General features: G+C 40.1%; 1 non-coding gene across 1 annotated transcript; it reads left to right on the top strand.

The window, feature by feature from the left end:
* The first annotated feature begins 18962 nt into the window (after positions 1–18962).
* On the top strand, positions 18963–19069 carry LOC149010890 (small nucleolar RNA R71). The gene has a single exon (XR_016174851.1). It is a non-coding gene; the product is annotated as a small nucleolar RNA R71 (small nucleolar RNA).
* The last annotated feature ends 611 nt before the right edge of the window (positions 19070–19680 follow it).

Below are 19680 nucleotides of genomic sequence, written 5' to 3'. Positions count from 1 at the left end.
CCTATCTTCGCAAGACTATTGTCCTTCACGAAAGCTTGGCACACTTAGTTTGCTGAGCTATAGAACATCTTTGGCCAAACTCAAACACAATAAATGAGAAGATACAGAACAATCAAATTAATGAATAAGCATGGTTCATCTACATCCCAAAGAAAAAGGAACTAGCTACTCATTATCACAAAGTTCATAAGAAAAATAAAGATGCAACATAGGGAGGGGGAGAGAGAGAGAGATTTGGTCTTCTTCTTCAGCAATGAGAGAGATGAGAGCCGCATTCAACGTCATCCTCCTCTTCTCTGTGGCTAGCTTCTCTTTTTATCTCTCCTGCACACAATGAATCCCCTCTCTTTACCCGTAGATTTGACCTTTATTCGTTCAGATTTTCGAAAAACTCAAAACTAGAAAGTTGTAGATATTTTCAATATCGTTCCAAAGCATCTTGGATCACCGCAATCCAAGCTCATACGAGATAGATATGATGCCCAAAATACTGAAGGTAGTCTGTTTACCCAATTTTCAGATTTATTACCAATTTTGTTCCTTAGACCTCCACCTATTTCCAATTTGGCTAAGATGTCACTTTTCATGATTTCTTGGGCAGCAAGATTGAATGCCATGATTTAAAATCCACCAATATCAAATATATTTGCCAACTTTACTCCATTTTATCTCTAATAACCAAAATCACCTTATCCCTGAAAAATACACAAAAATACTCAATTAGCTCTCTTTAATTAAATAAGTATGGGGAATTAAATCAAATAAATAATGGTAAATGCATGCTTATCAAATACCCCCACACTTGAGTGTTTGCTAGTCCTCGAGCAAAACGAAACAATAAATGCAATACAAGAAATAAAGAAAGAAAAACCTAACTCACTTTCGTAGGAACCACGGTTGCACTTAGCATGTGCAACAAGCCTTTAAACCCCTAGGTTACTCTAGTGGACGAGTTGTGTCTCGTGAGTGTTTGCAGAGAACATACACACAAAATTCTTAAGTGTTCTTCAAATTATTCTGGCAGTAGTAAGAGTAAAAAGATAGATTCCAAGACAAAGACACTCCATTAAAGATTAAAGGGAATATAGGCACCCCCACACTTAAGCTCTTTACACCCTCTCTTGAGTCTAGCTCTAGGCAAACAATTCAATCGAGAAGTCTCCTCTTATCTTCAGTCTACCAGTTCACCCTCAGATAAGACTAAACTAGGTACCAAATAATACCAATAACTCAAGATCTAAGCAATATTGACCTTCTTAAACATCTCACCTTTATAAGCACATTACTTCACTTCTTTCTTTAATGCTCACAGTTCTAGTCCGTGCAATGTCTTGCCTCTTAAGCTTTCTAGAAGGCCTATGTAACAGGTGTTGAGTCAGCCGCTCTCAAGCCAGATGGCCTTAAGGAACTAGGTGTAGAATACCCCTCGAACTTACTTACTCAAGCCAACAAGGCTACAGGCCAAGACTAGACCAAAGACACCCCAACTGTTTGACACGAGGCACGATGTTGGTGACACCGAGACCCGGTTACTAAGAAGGAAGTCTAAACTTTAAACTTCAGTAGATTCTTTTTTTCTTTTTCTTTTTTTTTTTTCATTATACTTCACTTCACTTCCCATTTAAATAGTCTAAAATCAGTCTCAACTTGTCACCATAAGCACAAGGCAATACAAGATAACTAGATGGTCAAACCTTTTGGACTACCTGGAGTTCCTATTTTTCGATTCAACCTCAGTCTCAAAATGTAAAACCCATTACTATTCTCTCAAGAGGGTGTTCATTACATCAGATGGGATTTCTAAAACACTTAAACTCTCATTTGTATCTAAGCAAGGAATTAAAACATTTATCTTACCAAAGCCAAAGAAAATTGGGCACTTTTTATCTTTGTGACAATGCTCTACCAACTATCAACAAGTCTTACTCGAGTTGACACCCCCCCCCCCACACACACACACACACTTAAATTATGCAATGACCTCAGTGCATGCAAGATATATAAAAAAACATGATAGAAGCAAATAGAGGAAAGAGTGTACCTGATGTTTGAAATCATGATAGAGCACGCAACAGTAAAACCTAATAACAAACAAAGAAAAGAGAAGAAAAATGACAAGAAATAACATTTGAACAAATAAGTTGCCTCCCATAAAACGCTAAGTTTAGAGTCTTCAGCCAGAACTCGTGAGATACAGCCAATGGAGGTGGAAACTCAAATCTAAATGTGAATGGTGACTGCTCCAAAGAAGTGGAAGAGTCCAACAATGTGTTGACTTCCTCAATATTTAGGTTAGATTCCCCAAATGGCAAGTAATGTTGTAGGGGATCATCAATAAGCATGTTTGGAATATAATCAACCACTACCTCATCAATAAAGTTAATAGCAAAGCATTCTTCACCCCTATTTGGGCTTAATGATGCATTGAAGATGTTGACTCTAAGTTTCTTATTGCAAAATGATATGTCCATTGTAATATCCAGCCCTATTCTAACCCTGACCCTAACCCGGATCCACTGTTGTATTTAGGTCCGAAGACCCGAAGCGGTGGTAGAAGAGACTTATGGACCCTTTTGATTGATAATTATGAATCAGAGACCGAGCCCATGGACATTGACGATGATACCCCTTGCTTGAGTACATTGTCGGTGTTTAAGGAAAGTCTGCGCATCGGAGAAAAATGATTTAGTTGAAGTACCTAATGACCTCCCGTGCACAATCCAAAGGTATTCCCCGAAACTACACTTCTTGATTGAATTGTAGAAGAAAACCCCATTCAATTTGACCTTGTATAGCCCTCCAAATCCCTGCCTGAAGTTGCTGAACTATACCTATTTTTCTGCTAAGAAATATTTTGGTCGATCCTCTTTGGTCGATGCCATCGACCAAAGTTTCCCAGTCAGCCAAGTTAATGATTCTTTGGAATATTCCCTATTCTATTTATACTAGCCTCGTGTTTTGAGCCCTATTGCAATCATTTTCACTCCTGAGAACGTGGGGGGAGATTCCCAAAGCAACTCCTAGGCATATGTGAAGGATACTCCACCAAAACTCATTGTTAATCATTGTTTCTTGTCTCCATCTACAACTACAAGGTATGATTCATCATTCCACTCTCTATTCTACCTTTTTCTATTCTCTTCTTTCCCTCTTTTGCTGTTGAGACCTTGGAGATGGTGCTGCAACCTTGCAACCATCACTCAAGTGTCCACTCTTGCTTAACCTATGGTCCTCTTAGCTATCTATTGATGCTATGCCCCCATCTCAAGCCTAGCATATGTATTCTTTGATTTTCCTCTTAACATCATGCCATTTTGTACAAAACTGAGTTGTATGGTATGCTATGTACATGTTTATCACTAGCATATGATTCTAATCGAATTTCTATAAGTTCCCCTAGCTAATGCATGCCTTTTCGATGCCAATGCAATCAATTCCAATTCATGCTATGATGCTTGTCTCTTGAACTTGATAGCTCAATTTGGGGCTTTCTATTTAGACCATTGGATTATGTTAATTTATTGATTTGTAGTGTCCTCATACTGTTATTGTCACATCCTCCCAGCCGGTACCCTATCTGGCATACTCGAGAGTGTGATCCACAGCCCGAAGATCAGGTATCGAGTAATCAACCTCCCACATAAACAATAACATAATCATGAACAATAATAATAAAAGTGCGGAAGATAAACCATAGATTCAAATAAGGAAAGAATGAATCATATATAAATCAGAGTACTAGATATAATCAGAGTGTCTAAAACAGATAAGTAAAGTGAGGCAAAATCCCACTCTACAACCAGCGGAAAAGTAGTTCTAAAAGAGAATAAGCAAGACAAAATCTAATCCCAGTAGCAAGTACAATGGGTAACTAAATTGTTCTCCACTTTATAGACAACATCCCTATAAGTATAAATCTCATAAACAGCACAAGGGCGCTTCCACTCAATGGTCGGACTAAGCATCGTACGGAGCATAACCACTCGCGAGATCTTCAAGTGTAATTGTTGTAACCGCAATCACCTTCCCCGGAGATATGCCTTTTCTCCTTGCGCTTCTTCATAGGGGCCGTCATAATATTCAAGACTGCAGAATAGTCTAACAAACATTGTACAATAAAGGAATGAGTTTCAAAGAAACTCAGTAAGGCAGTTAAATCCATAATAACATAAATGGCAGGATTTCAGAACAAACATAAATGCAATATGGTATGAGACAAGCAATGAATGAATGAATCTAACTCTATATATGCTGGTCTCTATTGGCAGACATGCTTTAAGTCATAGCACCGTACTTCTTTAGGAAGGTCTCAATCACTCATCATCAGTTGGTAATGGGTCCGGCATCCCTCGGGACATTCCATGGCTGGGGGTATAGGTCACCACTCTCTCACATCACCATTGGTCTAAGTACCGGCGCATGTCAGGATAAAGCCTAGCCAAATGCAAGTCTTCTACTTAGTTACATCAAGTAAGATCCAGATACGTCCATTCCTCGTCCCTGACGATCCTTTCCGGTATCCTTCACACTAGAGTCCTCATAGTCCCTGACTACGGACTCATCAACCCTACTGGTTATCCACATATGGTAAACGGGAAGCTCTCACGTCCTCTCACGGGTTGGTTACCGGTCTTGAGCGCCCGTGAGCCCAAGTCTAACCATATGCAACCCTACCAATAAATGGCCCCCACAATGTGATTCTTGTCCTCTCACGGGTTGGTTACCGGTCTTGAGCGCCCATGAATCCCCATTGCTACCACGGGTCGTTCGGTCTCAATACCCCTCCGATTAGGGTCTGACATAACGGGACATCCTAGCCAAACACTACTAGATAGTCCTAGATATGTCATCCAACAGTTTAGGAAGGTGTCCAGAGGGCATCTCCGGAAACATCCCATAATATTCCCGTAGTAGTCCAAGGACAGAAGTGTCAAAAGGACACCTCTCCTTTCCAAACCATACTTAAGCATACACATGCATCAATTCATATCATCACATATATGGTAACTTCATATATGGAAAGAAATCAATAATTACAATCAACTTGTATATAATTGGTAAGTAAATCATACATGAATCAATTAACATAAACAAGTAATGCTACTGTAATCAAGATTATGCAACAGTAGTATATCATTGTAAGAATCTAATTAAGGAAACAAATCAATGATATTCAAATATAGAAACTAGATTCATGCTATCTATGTAATTAAGGAAATAACCATCCTTACCTTTATAACTCGCAAAGGAATCCTAAGAAATCAAGTAAGATCTTGGCAAACTTGAGAAGAAGGTCCTAAACAAGTGTATACAACATATTAGGAAAGATCCCTAACAGAAAAGATACCAAAACATCCAACACGGACCAATTCTGAGTTGCTTAGTACTCATTGGTCGAGTGGATTGGTCGACTGGTCCAGTCGACCAATGCAGACAGTAGCCTAAAAAAAACAGAGTTTTAAGATATAAAATCCGAATTTGGTGGTTCAAAAGGGTACTAATCAAGGGGTAAACTACATCAGTAGTATCCTAACATATAGGGGACCTCAAAACACTAATCGAATCAAGCCATCAAGATCCAAATTAGGAAACAAAAAGTTACCATAATTAGATCAACCATGGATCTTGAAGAATTCAAGATAGAAATCAAAGACAAGAACAATAGGAGAATGGATCATTGCTTCAGGTAAAGGTATCATGAAAAGCATACTTAGATCTTCAAGGAAATAGGCTTAAAAGCATAAATCTAAATAAGGAAACAAAACCTACCATATATGTAACTATCATGATTCATGAAGAAAACATGGTATGGTAGAAGAGAAACAACTAGAGATTGATAAATCATGGATCATGAAAAGAAAACACAGCAATTGACTACTAACATGATCAATATAAAAGATCGAGGATATCAGAATTCAAATCAGAAGTTAAACAAAGACTAGATCATGGTTTGATCATGATTCCTTCAAAAGCTTGCAATGATCATGGTTAAGATCATTGTTTTAGCCATTAATCCTTAGGATGATCATGAGAGACAAGTCCGAGAGATGTTTGCAACAGAGAATGCAGCATCTCCTCTCACTGTCTCAACTCAAAAAGGAAAGAAAAACAGAGATGGAGGAGAAGAAGAGAGTGTAGACATACCTTTGATGCAAAAGGAAGAGTTTTGACGAAGATCCGTCAAGAAAATCACCAAGGATGCAAGGGAGATGACTTGCAGAGGTCTTTGGTTCGTTCCAAAGAGTTTGGAGGCAGAAAATACGAAGTAGACTCGAGATTGGACTTAAATAGAGCAAGCAAGACCTAATTGCCAAAGACAAGACCCATTGGTCGAGTGGATTGGTCGATTGGTCCAATCGACCAATCAGTCGACCAATGCAGACAGCAATTCCAAAACAGGGAATTGAAGGCCCAGATCAAATCCAATCCTAAAGGGGTTTTGCACACATGTCAAATGACTTACCTAATAGGTAGAAATGCCTTCAAACCAAGATAGAGAGCACTCCAAGTCCATCAACTAATCCGATCTTCATCAAGATTCAGTTTCCATAAATAGAACTTCATCATCAACTCTCATGGATTCAAAGCCAGACACCAAGTCCTCCACTGGGATGGCCCAAAGCTGACTTCTTACTTTACTTCGGGTCACTGGACCTACAAATAACAAGGTTTCCGAGTCAAGGTTAGGGCTGGGTTTTACAGTTATTAAGCATTCCTCCAAGTTCCGGATTGATCCAAACCCCGGAAAACCAATTTCGGATCAAAACCCCCAAAATCCACTATTTTGTCCCGAAGAAGTTTTGGTCGATCCTCTTTGGTCGATGCCATCGACCAAAGTTGTTGCTGACAGCAACCTTAGCCAGTTTTGACTCGTTTAACATCCAATCTTCCCGATTTCTTCTCTAACTTATTATTGATGTTTGTTTAGGGTCTTAACATTTCTTTTGGACCATTTCTTGGTAATTCTCAATTCATCATCAACTCAACCTAAGGTAAGGATGGTTATCTCCATAAACATATAGGCCATAAACTTATGATTTGTGCTTATACTTAAAGAACATAGTCTCCTGATTTCTTTTAATTATTATAAGACTATTATATATGTGTTAGAACAATAGTATTGCGATTCATATACTCTTGTCATATTAATTTATGATTCTTGATTACTTGTGTCTATGATGAATCATTTCAATATTTTGTTTTAACTTTTATCATGAAGATGTATTGAATGCATGAGAAATGATGAACTTGAATATGTGATTGCCTACGTATAACTTGGGATTGGGGAGTGTCCTATTAATACTTCTGTCCTTGGGCATCGGAGGGAATAGTATGGGATGTTCTTCGAAGGTGCCTATCGACACTCTGCCGGGTTATTGGATGACATACATAGGATTGTCTAGTTGTATGGCTAGGATTGTCCTTGTCGTGTCAGACCCGAATCGGAAGGGCATTGAGACCGAACGACCCGTGGTAGTGTATGGTTTGATGGGCGCTCTAGGCCGGTAACCAATCCGGTAGGGGACATAAACCATGCTACGGATACCCGAAAGGGGCCATTTATTGGTTTAGGGTTGCAAATAGCTAAACTTGGGCTCACGGGCTCTCAAGACCGGTAACCAATCCGTGAGAGGACATGAGAGCTTCCCGTTTACTATTTGTGGATGACCAATAGGGTTGATGAGTCCGTAATCTGGGATTACGTTGACTCTAGTGTGAAGGATACCGGAAAGGATCGCCAGGGGCGAGGAATGGACGTATCTGGATCTGACTCTATACGACTGAGTAGATGACTTGCATTGGGCTAGGCTTTACTGTGACATGCGCCAGTACTTATACCAAACGGTGATGTGAGAGAACGGTGACCGATTCCCCTACCATGGTTTGAGAGGACTTTACCCAATTACCACGGCATTCCCAAGATACGGAATGGGTTGAGGGAGAGTGACGGACAACCCAAAGAAGTAGGGTGCTATGACTTAAAGCATGTCTACCTTAGAGACCGGCATTCATAGAGTTAGAATCATACTTGCATCATATGTTTCATATGACATTGCATTATGTTATGTTTTGTATATGTATTATTTTAAATTATGGAATAACTACCTTGCTGAGTTCTTCGAACTCATTCCTTTTGTACAATGTTTTTAAATTATCCTACAGGTACCGAAGATTCTGATGGTGCCTTCTTCGAGACGGACTTTGATCCCACATACTACCCTCCAGGTGGTAGCTTTAGTGAAGATCAGAGTTTTGGTGCCGAAGAGGATTACTCTTCGTACCAGGGTTAGCCCCACAATAGTGCGGGAGCGGCAGAGCTGGGCTTTCTTCATCCACACCTATGAGGAGACGATCATTAGGATAGAAGAAACCCTAGTCTAGTGCCCCCATTTCCCTGGTTTATTATGGAACAATTGGTTATGTAATTAACTTCCTTTGAATTATCTTTTGAAACATGGGATTGTAACTAACTTGATTATACTTCATTTCCGCTGCTTCGAGAGAGTGATTTTCACTTATTCTCTCATATTTATGATCACACTTACATATTGACATTATCTATCCTCCGCACTCTGATTTATTGAATCTTATCTTATTCATGATATCTATTATCTGTTGCTTTTACCTTGATTATTATTGTTCATGATTGTGTTATCGTGTATGTGGGAGGCATGGTCCCTCAATTCTTGATCCTTGGATTGTGGATCACATTCCCGGGTATGCCAGATAGGGTACCGGCTGGGTGGATGTGACATCCATGACACCCGATCTACAATTGATGCAAGCATTCACAATAGCTAAAAAGGGCCACCCAAGAATGATTGGTGGTAACTTATTTGTATTGTCCATATCTAGGATAAAAAAATCAACAGAAAAATATAGATCCTCAACCTTTACCAAAACGTTTTCAAGTAGCCCACGGGGTCATTTAATTGAGCGGTCTGCCAATTGTAGAATCACATCTGTGGATTTCAAATCTCCTAGACCAAACCTATCATAAACTGAACCGGGTAAAATATTCGCACTAGCTCCCAAATCAAGCAATGATTTACTTATAGATAAATCTCCAATGACACATGAAATTAAAGGTGTACCTGGATCTTTAAGTTTATAGGTCCGAAGACCCGAAGTGGTGGTAGAAGAGAGACTTGTGGACCCTTTTGATTGATAATTTTGAGTCGGAGTCCGAGCCCATGGACATTGACGATTATACCCCTTACTTGAGTACATTGTCGGTGTTTAATGAAAATCTGCACATCGAAGAAGAGTGAATCAGTTGAAGCACCTAATGGACTCCCGTGCATAATTTGAAGGTATTTCCCAAAACTAGACTTCTTGGCTGACTTGTAGGAGAAAACCCCACTCAATTTGACTCTGTATAGCCCTCCGAATCCCTATCCGAAGTTGCTGAACTATTTCTGGATTTTCTGCTGAAACATGTTTTGGTCGATCCTCCTTGGTCGATGCCATCAACGAAGACCATCGACCAAAGTATCCCAGACTCAAAATTAATGATTCTTTGGAATATTCCCTATCCTATTTAGACTAGCCTCGTGTTTTGAGCCATATTCTAATCATTATCACTCCTGAGAATGTGGGGAGAGCTTCCCAAAGCACCTCCTAGGCATTGGTGAAGAAGATTCCACCCAAATCATTGTCAATCATTGTTCCTTGTCTCCATCAACAACTACAAGGTATGATTCATCACTCTCACTCTCTATTCTATTCTTTTCTACTCTTTTCTACTCCTTTTATTGTTGTTGAGACCTTGGAGATGGTGCTACAACCTTGCAACCATCACTCCAAGTGCTTACTCTTGCTTAACCTATGATCCTCTCCCTTGTCCATTGATGCTATGCTCTCATTTCAAGCCTAGCATATACATTCTTTGATTTTCATCTTAACTTCATGCTTTCTTGTCTAAAAACTGAGGTATAGTGTGCTATGTCTATGTTACCACTAGCATATGATTCTAATCAAATTCCTATAAGTTCCCCTAGCTAATTCATGCATTTCCAATGCAAATGCAATCTATTTCAATCCATGCCATGATTCTTGTCTATTGAACTTAGTAGTCTAATTTGGGGCTTTCTATTTAGACCATTGGATTGTGTTAATTTCTTGATTTGTAGTGTTCTCATACTGTTCTTAAGCATCCCTCCAAGTTCCGGATCGATCCGAGCCCCGGAAGACCAAATTCGGACCAAAACCCCCAAAATCCAATATGCAGCTCGAGACTATTTTGGTCAATCCTCCTTGGTCGATGCCATCAACCAAACTTGTTGCTAACAGCAACTTCAACCAGTTTTGACCCGTTCAACATCTGATCTTCTCGATTTCTTCTCTAATCTCTTATTTATGTTTGTTTAGGGTCTTAACACTACTATTGGATCATTCCTTGGTAACTCTTGAATCGTCATCAACTCAACTTAAGGTAAGGATGGTTATCACCATAAATACATAAGCTATGCACTTATGTCTTGATGCTCATAACTTAATGAACATAGCCTCTTAATTGCTTTTGAATATCATAGGACTGCTATACATGTTTTAGAACCGTAGTATTGTGATTTCATATACTCTTGTTATAATGATTTATTATTCTTTTTACTTGTATATATGATGGATCATTTCGATATTATGATTTAACTTCTATCATGATGATGTATCAAATATATGCGATATGATGGACTTGAGTATGTGATTGCTTATGTATAACTTGGGATTGGGGAGTGTCCTATTGACACTTCTGTCCTATTGACACTTTTGTCCTTGGGCATCGAAGGGAATAGTATGGGATGTTCTCCGAAGGTGTCTATCGACACTTTCCCGGGTTATTGGATGACATACATAGGATTGTATAGTTGTGTGGCTAGGTTTGTCCTTGTCGTGTCAGACCCGAATCGGAAGGGCATTGAGACCGAACGACCCGTGGTAGTGTATGGTTTGATGGGCGCTCAAGACCGGTAACCAACCCGAGGAAGAACATAAGCCATGCTACGGATACCCGAAAGGGGCCATTTAATGGTAGGGTTGCAAATAGCTTGACTTGGGCTCACAGGCGCTCAAGACCGGTAACCAACCCGTGAGAGGACGTGAGAGCTTCCCGTCTATTATTTGTGGATGACCAATAGGGTTGATGAGTCCGTAGTCCGGGACTATGCTAACTCTAGTGTGAAGGATACTAGAAAGGATCGCCCGGGGCGAGGAATGGACGTATCTAGATCTAACTTGATACGACTGAGTAGATGACTTGCATTGGGCTAAGCTTTACCTTTACATGCGCCAATACATAGACCAAATGGTGATGTGAGAGAGCAGTGATTGAAACCCCAACCATGGATTTGTCAGAAAGGGATGTAGAACCCAATTCCCACCGGCTTGAGTGATTAAGACCTACCCAAAGAAGTATAGTGCTATGGCTTAAAGCATGTCTACCATAGAGACTAGCATTCATAGAGTTAGAATCATACTTGCATCATATGTTTCATATCATTTTGCATCATGTTATGATTGGTACTTATGTGGTTATGAATTATGGAATAACTACCTTGCTGAGTTCTTTTGAACTCATTCCTTTTGTGCAAATGTTGTTAGACTTTCCTGCAGGTGTTTAAGACTTGGATGGCATACCCTACGAGACGGACTATGATTCCACTAACTACCCTCCGGGTGGTAGCTATGGTGAAGATCAGAGTTTTGGTGCTGAAGAGGATTACTCTACATACTAGGGTTAGCCCCATTGTAGTGAGGGAGCGGCCGTGCTGGGCTCTCTTCGTCCATACTTATGAAGACATAATCATTAAGATAGAAGAAACCCTTGCTTAGTGCCCCATTTCCCTGGATTTTTGTTAAACATTTAGGATATGTAATTAACTTTCATTGAGTTACTCTTTAGACATGGGATTGTAACTTAACTTGATTTTACTACTTTTCCGCTGCCATTGAGAGAATGACTTTCGCTCATTTTTTCTTTCTTATGATTATATATATACCTTGATATCATTTATTTTCGCACTCTGATTATTTGTTCATATCTTATTCATGAGATCTGTTATTTATTGCATTTACCTTGATTATCATTGTTCATGATTGTGTTATCACATATGTGGGAGACATGGTCCCTTGATGCTTGATCCTTGGACTGTGGATCACATTCCCGGGTATGCCAGATAAGGTACTGGCTGGGTGGATGTGACACTAGAACATAAAGCACATGCTTCAATCTGATTAGGTGGAGAGAAACTTGTAGGAAGTGGAGATGGGGTGTTGTCCTAATGACAAGAGACCTTAGTGTTCATCTCAATGGTAGGATTGATCTCATAGAGACCGCTTCTCTTTGGTTGCCCAATGGATGGAATCTCAATCCTAGCTGTTGAAGCATGGTGTTGGGTGTATTCACTAAGGGTCTCAAAAAGTTCCCATGCTTCATTCTCATTCTTGTGCATGAAAGTTGATAAGTTGATTTCATGCATATTATTTTATATGATTAATTTACTATATTTTTATGAATTTACAATTATTTTAAATCAATTTACCCTAATATGATATGAAAATAAATATGTTGCACCATTTCCTTTAATTTCTATAATTTTGGTGATTTTATATATTTCCTAACAAATTCTAATTAAGATTTATTACTTTTACGTGTAGGAAATTATCAATCAAATCTGGGTATTATTGCAAGAGTCCTACCTCAAGTCAAAAACATAGAGAGAATGAGTCTTGCATGCTTCTATGTTTTATTTCCTATTTAGGATTTGATCAAAGAAGAGAAAAGAGGAAGAAGAATCCAATTCAAATAAGAAAGACAGAAAAATCCCGTTTTTGAGTGTTTCTGTCCAGTTTTGATCAAGATCTTCATCGGATGGTCATCTGGTGTCCGATCAAGCCGATTTTTTGAGGAGAGCTTCATGACTTCTTGGTCTTCAAATCCAATGGTGGGATTATGCATTGAAGATCTCTAAGTTAATCTAATTCATACGTCAAAACACTCCTTGGTTAAGTCAAATAAGAACTCTGAGTTTGATTCAAACTCTGAGTTTAATTAATTTATAAAAGGAGAGCAAACTTTAGGAAGAAGGGGAGGACGTTTTTTGGGAGCTTTGGAACACCAGAAAGAACCTTCTTGGAGCTTTGGAGGAGCAGAGAGGTCGAACCAAAAGACGTTGGATGGCTTTGGAGATCTGAAGCTTAGGAATAAGTTTTTCTTGATCTTTTTTTAATGTTCTTGAACTCCTCTGTAATGTTTTTAATTTCAAGTATGAACTAATTTAGTTGTTCTAGGGATCAGATGTAGCCTATCTTTGAACTCCCACTCTTGAATCCATCAATATAATTTTGAATATTGTTTCCTTTGATTGAGTTTTTACTTCTATTCTTCATGCTTTTGATTAATTGGCCACTAATCAACTGATTTATAGAGGGGATTTATGTGTTTAGTTCATTGGAATAAAAGCCATGAATTACATGTAGGATAGAGATATACTTACATGGTTTGTGTAGTTGTTACATGGGAATCCATAGAATTTAATGATTTCTCAGTTGTTGTAACCCACATAGAAATATAGTGGGTTAGCAATTGAGGGAATTTCTATTAGTACTCGAGAGAGACTAGTAGATAGGGAAGGAAATCTCGACTATCAATTAGAAAAATATTTTTCAAATTATAAAGATGGATCAAAGGGTGGAAATGCTTAGTTATGGTGAAATTTGACCCCTAGGTCTTTAGCAATTAATAATCTCAATTTAACTTTCAATTTGCAATATAGTATAGAATAATTATCTTCCTTATTATTTGTTCAAATAAAATTGGTATAATTAATTTGGTATTTAATCTATAGTCTTCGAGGGATCAATCTTTTATCATTATATTACTTGTTATGACAGCGTACACTTGCGTTGTACTTTTTCACAACAAATTTCAGCATGGTGAGTCTTATTCCATAGAAAGGAATCTTAGCATCCATCCCCATCTTTAAAATAAGCATTGTCCTCAATGCAATGAAAAAATCAAAATATTAAATGCATGCAATGGGGAAAAAATAATAAGATGTGAAGTAAGGTGAAGGAGACTCCCTTGATTCATAGCCTTAAGAGTGATGTAGTCCAAATCAACTCTCTTCTTTTCATTCTCCTAAAAAAATAAATTATGGATGATACGGAAGATTTCTACCCGACCGGGTCTGACCCGGATGGGGCTCCACATGCTAGTTAATCGGGAAAGATGCCGACATCCATGACCAACGTAACATCGCCCATATTAGCATCTCTTTGTTGAGTCAACTCGGAGTGTTGATGGGACCACGCGGAGCTGATCCTGGGAAATGCCCTTGTCGGGCTACTTCCAATCGTGGTGTTTCTTTGATAGGGCGCATCTCCTTGGTGCTCCATTCCCGGTTTCTTGTGTGCTTTTGCGGTCCTTCTCGTTCTTTCCGCTTTGCCATCGGGCGCTGCCCGGCCCGCCGGCCCGCTCTCCTTTCTTGCGGGACTCTCGTCCGGTCGGGGGGCTCGGTCGGTCCGCTTTGTCCCTCGGTTTGCCCGCGTGGGCGCTCTTCGTCTGCGCGGGGGTTGGTGTTCCCGTGTGTTGGCGGGTTGTTCCGGATCCCTCGCGTGGGTCCCTCCCCGGTTGCGGATCTGGGTCGTGGTTCTCCTTGGCCTTCCGGTGTTTGGTCCTGTTCTCTCGCCCTTTCTTCGGTGGGTGCAGCTCTGGTGTTGTTGATCTGCATCTTCCACCCTGGCCCGCTTCCGGGTGCTGCCGCGGCTCTTGCCCGTTGGGGTTTCGGGGTGTTCCCCTCCGGTTTCCTGCGGCTTCTCTCTTCTGCTTCGTTTTCTGCCTGTTTGCTGGTTGTCTTGACCTCGATGGCCCATCTATATCTGTTCTCTCCTGGGGCGTCGAGCTCAGCCGTTTGGTTCGCTGTGCGTGGGTTGGCCTCGCTTCGGGATATTCTACTGTGGTGTGCATCCCCGTGGCGTTTGTCCTTTTGGATACACGAGATCGCGTGTTCGTGATCAGATCATCATCGGGGCGGGACTAGATCGTGATTGATCGTGTTCTGTGTTGTCGTGTTGCCGTGTCGTCGTGTTGCTCGTGTCGTCGTGTTGCTCGTGATAGCGTCGTTGCTCTGATCGTCTGTTGCTCGTGATTGATCGTGTTGCTCGTGTCGATCGTGTTGCTCGTGATTGATCGAGATGATCGAGTTTCATGATCGAGATGATCAGTTTACATGTCGAGATGTCGGTTTACATGATCGAGATGATCGTTTCAATGATCGAGGGATCGGTTTACAATGATCGCATCGGTTTGCCCGTGTGGATCCTTCTACATCCGGTCATCTTCCCTTTGTGGTCCCTTTTTGGTACTTTTGATCGGGTCATCCCATTCATCTTGCCTTCCATGGACTTCCCTTTTTGGTATCCTTTTTGGTACTATTTGATCGGGTCAATCCCATTCATCTTGCGCCTTCCATGGACTTCCCTTTTTGGTATCCTTTTGGTACTAATTTGAATCGGGTCAATCCCATTCATCTTGCGCCTTCCATAGGACTTACACCTTTTTGGTACACCTTTTGGTAATTATTTCAATCGAGTCACTCCCATTCATCTTGCGCCTTCCATGGACTTGCACCTTTTTGGTACACCTTTTTGGTATTATTTGAATCGGGCCATCCCATTCATCTTGCGCCTTCCATGGACTAACACATTTTTGGTATTATTTGAATCGGGTCAATTCCATTCATCTTGCGCCTTCCATAGGACTTTCACCTTTTTAGGTACACCTTCTTTAGGTAATATTTGATCGGGTTAATCCCATTCATCTTGCGCCTTCCATAAGACTTGCACCTTTTTAGGTAATTATTTGAATCGGGTCAATCCCATTCATCTTGCACCTTCCATAGGACTTGCATCTTTTTAATCTTCCTTGCTATCCGGGGGGTTAGGGGGGCTTTGATACGGAAGATTTCTACTCGCCGGGTCGACCGGATGGGGCTCCACTGCTAGTTAATCGGGAAGATGCCGATCATCCATGACCAAAGCGTACATCGCCACATATATGCAATCATCCTTGATATGAGGTCAACTCGGCAGATGATTGATGGGCCACGACAAGGAGCATGATCCTAGGAGCATGCCCTTGTCGGGCTAACTTACCAAATCGTATGGTGTTAATCATTATAAGATAGGGGCGCATCTCCTTGGTAGCAATCCAATATCCTGGTATAGTCTTGTGTGCTTTTGCACGAGTCCTTACTCGTTCATTATCCGACTTTGCCATCGGAGGCGGCTGCCCGGCCCGTCGGCCCGCATCTAACCTTTCTTGCGGGACTCATCGTCCCGGATCGGGGGGCTCGGTCGGTCCGGCATTTGATCCACTCATGGAAAAGAAACAAAAAACATCAAACCTAAAAAAATTAACAATTGAAAAATCAAAGAAGTAGTAAAGAAAAACTTTGGGTTGCCTCCCAAACAGCGCTTGCATCATAGTTCGCAGCAGAACTACCCCCAACTTTAGGTCAAAGATAAGAGTGACTTCTGGGAGTCGAAGCCACTTCCAAAGGAGTGATTAAGTTACTAGCCATGGTCCTCAATAGGAGATTTGTCAACAGATATAGGTGATAAAGCTTCTAATTGCATCTCACATTCGAAAATTCCTTTATTTTCTGCATTTGTCACACCTACCAAACAAGCCTCAACTGGATAGCTTATTTGAAATACCTCATTTGTACACCTCTCAATAGAATCAATTCTGAAGCAGTTATCTGATTCATTTGGAAACTTGATGGCCTTGAATACATTGAATGTGATATTTTCATCTTGTACTCTCATAAAAAGTTCACCTGTTTGAAGATCAATCAAGGTCCTCCCAGTTGCCAAGAATGGCCTACCAAGAATAATGGGTATGTCTTGGTCTTCTTCTATATCCAATACTAAGAAATCTGCTGGAAATATAAACTTATCCACTTTAACCAAGACGTCTTCAATGATTCCCCTCGGATATTTAATCGACCTATCCGCCATTTGACATGACACTGTGGTAGGTTTAGCTTCTCCAAGGCCTAGTTTCCTGAAAATAGATAGAGGCATTAAATTAATACTAGCACCAACATCACATAAAGCCTTATTAAAATGAAAATTTCCTATAGTGCATGGTATTGTGAAACTCCCTGGATCCTTTAGCTTAGGTGGAAGCTTCATTTACAAAATAGCACTGCATTCCTCTGTCAATGCGACAGTCTCATTGATATGGAGAAAATATGATCGAACTTGGTTCATTCATGGTTCGACCTTCGACTCGGTCGAGACGAAAGGGAATCGACTCGTTTCCAAACGAGCCGGGTTCAGGAAGTAGCTTGCTGAGGAAGAAAACTAAATCAGCTACAGGCACACCCTAATCCAATACTTATGGAGGAGGTTAATAAACCTAATGACAACATGCAAAATTCGGCGGCTGTCACTTATCACTTTCAAAAGGATAACCATCAGATGACGATCGGATTATCCTAGGAGTCCTCTACTAGTCCAAACTAGTAGAAGTCTATCACTCAACGGACCTATCTTTTGAGATCCAACGACTATCCGAAGAAGGCTCATATACGTCCAACGAAGAAGATTCGAAGGTACACTCTATATAAACATCACCTCCCCACAAGGGGAAGGGATCTAGATACACACACTTGAACGTGAACACTCAAATGCTTACTATCTGAATCGTATTCAAGATATTCATTCCTTAGCTCTGTGTTCTAGCAAAGCCGTTTGTGATTAAGTTCATCAACTGACTTAGCCTTCGGAGGTGGACTCCCAACCCAAGCGGTCGGGCCACATCTGACACTTTGTTTCGCAGGTCATTCTCAGGAGATCTAAGGGCTGAGCAGATTTTGGACGCATCACTCATAATCTTCAAGTTTCCTCTTGTTAGAAAGAATGTCTTTCATAAACTTGACATAACTAGGCATTTGTTCCAAAGCATCTGCAAAAGGAATATTAATATGCAATTTTTTAAATACATCAAGAAATTTAGAAAATTTCTTATCTAGTTTCTGCTTCCTGAACCGCTGAGGATATGGAATAGGTGGATTATAAGGTGGTGGATTGTCTGGAAACAATTTGGATTTTGGCTTCCCCTCCTCCTTAATGTATTCCTCTGCATCTTTTTGCTCATCATGAACCGCCTCAGAAGAGGGTTCAGTTACTACGGTTTTCTTGAAAGGTTCCTCTAATACTTTTCCACTTCAAAGCTCAATAGCATTTGCATATTCTCTAGGATTTGTCTCAGTATTACTAGGCAATGATCCTTTTTGCCTTTGATTCATCCCATGGGCGATTTGCCCCATTTGTACTTCAAAATTTTTAATGGATGCAAAAAGATTATAATTGGTGGTCTCTTGCTTCTACATAAATTGTGAAGAAACTGTAGCCATTTTTTCAATAGCATCTTCCCATGGAGCTTTCTTCTGAAATGATTGAGCTTGTTGATTTTCAGTATCTTGATTGTTTTTCCATCCAAAATTTGGATGGTTTCTCCACCCTGGATTGTATGTGTTGGAATATGGATTGCTTGTCGGTTAAAGTTCCCCACATATTTCACTTGCTCTAACTGATTTTGTTCAAAAGGATTAGCCATTTGACATTCATTGCTATAATGTGTTCCCTCACAATAGTTGCATATCACAGCTGGAGGTTTGGTGCCTTGAGTTGCTAACAACCCTACTTGCTTTATTAATGCTTCAAGTTGGATGGCCATGGCTGTCATGGGATCAGTTTCATTCCTCTGCAAAACTCTTCTTGAGGAAACTCTATCCCTTGGCCTTTGATATGCATTTGAGGCCATAACATCCAAAAGATCAAAAATTTCTGTTGGATCCTTGTTCATGATTGATCCTCCTGCTGCAGCATCTACTAATGTTCTTGTGGAATTAGATAGACCATCATAAAAAATCTAAACTTGCCTCCATTGCTCTATTCCGTGGTGTGGACATTTCCTTAGCAAGCCCTTGAATCTTTCCCATGCCTCAAATAGTGTTTCCGAATCATACTACAAAAAAATAGAAATATCTATTAATAAACTAGCAGTCTTAGATGGTGGAAAGAATTTTACCAAAAATTTTTGAGCTATTTGATCCCAAGTAGTGATGGATCCTGGTTGTAGAGAATGTAACCAACTCTTAGCGTTGTCCCTTAATGAGAAAGGGAACAATCTCAATCTTATGGCATCATCAGTAACGCCATTGCTCTTGAATGTGTCGCAAATGTCTAAGAACCCATCAATATGAAGATTTGGGTCTTCACTAGGCAATCCAGAAAATTGATTATTTTGCACCATTGTAATGATAGCATGCTTGATTTCATAATTGTTAGCTGCTACAGGTGGACGCCTTATAGCTGTCCTATTATCTCTCACAGTTGGTGCAACATACTCTCCTAAAGTCTTGCGCCTTGGTGCTTCAACTTCAAAAAGTGGTTGATTATTATCAAGATCCATTGCTCCAGAAGTGGAAGATGAATTTGTTCTATCTTTCTTTGCTTTTGAGTTCCTTCGACAAGTTGCTTCAATTTCAGGATCAAAAGTAAGTAAATTACCCTTTCCTCTCCTTCTCATGCAAAATCAATAGGACCTGCAAGAACTCCAATTCACAACTACAAATAAAATAAAATAAAATAATAGAAAAGAATAGAAAA

Source organism: Hakea prostrata, chromosome 7 (genome assembly GCF_041222555.1).
Source record: "Hakea prostrata isolate BN-2017 chromosome 7, UWA_Hpros_2, whole genome shotgun sequence".
In the NCBI taxonomy this organism is placed as follows: domain Eukaryota; kingdom Viridiplantae; phylum Streptophyta; class Magnoliopsida; order Proteales; family Proteaceae; genus Hakea; species Hakea prostrata.
Note: the sequence above shows the minus strand (reverse complement) of the source record. Positions and strands in the feature narration are given on the sequence as shown.